Genomic DNA, 4138 nt, shown 5'->3' with positions numbered 1-4138 from the left:
TTAGTAGAGACAGGGTGTCACCATGTTGGCTGGGATGGTCTCCATCTCTTGACCTCGTGGTCCACCCACCTTGGCCTCCCAAAGTGCTGGGATTACAGGCATGAGCCACCGCGCACAACCTGTTTTACAGTTTTTACACTTTACATTTAAGTCCATGATCCATTTTGAATTACTTTTTGTATAAGGTATGAGGTTTAGGTTGAGTTCATATTTTTGCCAAAATATGAAATATGATGGGTATTCAATTACTCTAGCACCATTTGGTGAAAAGTCAATCCTTCCTTCACTAATTTGTTTTTGCACCTTTGTCAAAAATCAGCTGAGCATATTTGTGTGGGTCTATTTCTGAGTTATCTATTTTGTCTGTGTCTATCCCTCTATCAGTATCGTATAGTCTTGATAGAGTAGTTATGCAGGAAGCTTTAATATGGAGCAGGGTGAACCTTTCCATTTTGTTTCCAAGATTGTTTCAGCTATTCTAAGTCATGTGCCTTTAAAATAGGCTTTCTAAGTTTATTCAAAATTTTTCTGAGATTTTGATAGAAATTGCATAAACGTGTAAATCAATTTAAAGAAAACTAACATAGTAAATATTTTGTTGTTGTTCTCAAACCAGGAATATAATATGTATCTCCATATATTTAGGTGTTTGATTCCTTTTAACAACATTTTATAACTTTTCATATATGGATCTTGTAATGTTATATTTATATCTAAATATTTAATTTTCATTGTAACAATTTTAGATTTGTTTTAATTAAATTTTCATAGTCATTTAGAGTATATATATGTGTGTATATATATATATATATATATATAGTTTTATCTTGCTGAATCCATTTTTTTTTTTTGCTAGATTTTGGGGGATTTTCTGTGTAGACAATCATTCCATCTGAAAATAGGAGCCATATTGTTTATTTTTTTCCTCTCTGTATGCCTTTTATCTCTTTTTTTACCTCATTGCAGTGGCTAACTGTTCCAGTGCCACATTAAATAAGAGCAATGAGGATGGATATTCTTGTCTAAAAATTCCCAATTTTAAGGGAAAAATATTTAGTCTTTCACCATTAAGGAAGATGTTCACTGTAGGTTTTCTGTAGATGTTCTTGTCAGGTTGAGGTAATATCCCTTTCCTTCTAATTTACTGAAGAGTTTTTATTATGAATGGGTGTTGGGTTATGTCCAGTGCTTTGCATGCTTGGAATGAATCCCACTTTGTCATGATGCACATTTGTTAATACATTGTTAGAATTGGTTTGCTAATCTTTTGTTGAAGAATTTCATCTAAGTTCACGAGATATATTGTTATGTAGCTTTATTTATTTATACTCTCCGTGGTTTTGGTATCAAGTTACTACTGTGCTTATAAAATGAGTTAAGCTGTGTTCCCCCCCTCTCATATTTTCTGCAAGAGATCATATAAAATTGATGTTAATTCTTCTTTGAATGATTTGTAGCATTCTACAGCTAAACCATCTAGGCTTGACAATTTTTTCTTCAGGAGGTTTTTAATCATGAATTCAAATTTTTAATGGTTATAATAGGACTCTTCAGATTATCTGATTCAACATTATTTTACTGACTTCCTCATTTGTTATTTTCAACTTTATTGTTTTCTGTTTTTATCTTTACTATTTATTATTTTCTTCCTTCTGCTTACTTTGCTTTACTTTTGAAAAGCTCTTCCTCATATTGCTTCTTGTTAGTGGAGCTGAGGATGAATCTCCCTTGCTGGTGGTGCCCACCTGCTGCTTCTTAATAGGTTGGGGTTGGTAAAAGCAAGACCTGGGTCACCTCTATCAGTTGGGTGGGGCTCATAAGACATCCTGCTTCTGTGTTATCTAGTCATAGTGTGCTAAAATAGTATGCCTTCCTCTTACCATATTTCAAAGTTCTACTTTGGTTGTCTCTTACTTGATGTCCATCATTTACAGTCATTCTTAGAGGACAGGAGGCTGGAGAAACGAGTCTACATCACTTTGTTTGGTTCAAAAGTTTCTCCTCAGTCTTTTTTTAACTTAAACCATTCTAGTGAATGTGTAGTTGAGTCTTACTATAATTTTTAATTGTTTTTTTTTCCCCGCTCTGTAATGATGCTGACTGAGCCTCTTTTCACATGCTTATTTGCCATCTCTATACTTGATAAAGTGTCTGTTTAAACATTTTGTCCATTTGCAATTAGGTCAAAATTCTATTTTGTTATTAGTAAATATGACAATTTATTTATATATTTTAGACATTATGATCATTTGATTAAAAGACTCTCTTTTTCGCATTGAATTACTTTGGCATTTTTGTTGGAAATCAGTTGAACACATACATGTAAATCTGCTTATGGACAATATTCTGTTTCATTAATCTATATGTCTATCCTTATATCAATACTACACTATCTTAATTATTTTTATAGTAAGTTTTTATATCAAGTAGTTGAGACTTCAACACTTTTCTTTCAAAGCAGTTTTGGTTTTCCTATTCATTACATCTCTATCTAAATTGCCAAGGCACTTTGGTAATATCCACAAAAAAAATTAGCCTCCTTCAATCTTGACTGAGATTTCACTGAATCTATAGAAAAATTGGGGAGACTTGACTTCTTAAGAATGTTGTGTCTTCTGAACCATGAAAACAATATATCTCTATTTCTTTCAGCAATGTTTTATAGCTTTCTGTGTACAGTTCTTGAACATATTTGTTAAATTTATCCCTAAGTATTTGAAGTTTTTATCTGATGTTTTTGCAAATGGTATTTTTATTTTCCAATTTTTGTTATTATTATACAGAAATACAATTTTGTATATATGTGTATATTGACCTTGTCAAATTCACTTAATATTTCAAGTAGATATTCAGTAATTGCTTAGAGATTTTCTACATAGGTGATCGTATCACCTGTGAATAAAAGCAGTTGTATGTTTTCCTTTCCCATCTACACGCTTTTTACTTCCTTTTATAGCCTTACTGCCTTGTCTAGAGCCCTAAATATAATGGTGAATATGTTTGGGGAATGGACATTTTTGTCTTATTCCAAACTTAGGGGGAAAGTAGTCTTTCAACATTAACTATAATGTCAGTTGTAGATCTCTTATAGATACCCCTAATTATGTAGAGTGTATTTCTATTTCTAGTTTGTGAATAACTATAATCATAAATGAATGTCAAATGGGCAGAGTGTTGGGCAAACTGATTCAAGTTTAAAAGGCAAATGGTGATGTGGAGACTGAATTGAATCAGTCTAATTCTAGAACTTGCACTCTCTTTCAATATATCTACTGCCAAAAGGAGCCCCAGAACCTATACTCTTAAATTCTATACTCTATTGTCTCTCAATATGGTGTTGAATATTTTAATTTAGAGACACTTTGGATGGAATAAACATATTTTTATTTCAAAATTAGCCTAGCTTTAATATTGTATCTGGGAGGCAATATCCATTCAACTCTCCTTCTATACAGTAATTGGCATATGGCCTTTCATCTGTTAAATAATAACGTATTAAATAAATATATGACATAATCATCTATGTAGAAAGTCTCTCTATAGCTAATATACAACTCCATTAAACTTTTAAAACTATTATAATTAAGAATATGTTAAATATCTTAAGTGGAATTAAGACTATGTAGTCAAAATTTACTAATATCGATATTTTAAAGGATAGTTATTGTGGTAAAGAAGAACAAACTTAGTACTCTTAGTTGTTTTGGATGGGTCTTCAAATTTGAAAAGACCATGATTAAGAGAAAATAAAATTTTAGCTATTCCAGCAGATGGAGTCCACTCAAATGCTTTCATTCTTTCAATCTTTTGTACACAGTTTATTGTGACCAAAATGCCATCTTCACCTTCTTAATATGTCAAAATCCAATTCATCCTTAAAAACTAACCACTGTTCTGTGAAGATAAGTAATTACTGAGCCCCTATTTTTTGCTATGAGCTGAGAAAACAGGAATTCATAAGATAAATAATGTCCTACTCATCTGGAACTTCCCTTTTAGTGGTGATGGTAGGTAGGGAGAGGGGACAGAAAATGAACAAATACACAAATGGAAGGGGCCAAGTAGAAAACTGAAACATGGTGTATTAGTCTACTTTCACACTGCTATAGAGAACTAGCTGATACTGGGTAATTTATAA

Source organism: Cebus imitator, unplaced genomic scaffold (assembly GCF_001604975.1).
Source record: "Cebus imitator isolate Cc_AM_T3 unplaced genomic scaffold, Cebus_imitator-1.0 Scaffold146, whole genome shotgun sequence".
NCBI classification, from domain to species: domain Eukaryota; kingdom Metazoa; phylum Chordata; class Mammalia; order Primates; family Cebidae; genus Cebus; species Cebus imitator.
This window is presented reverse-complemented; position numbering follows the sequence as displayed.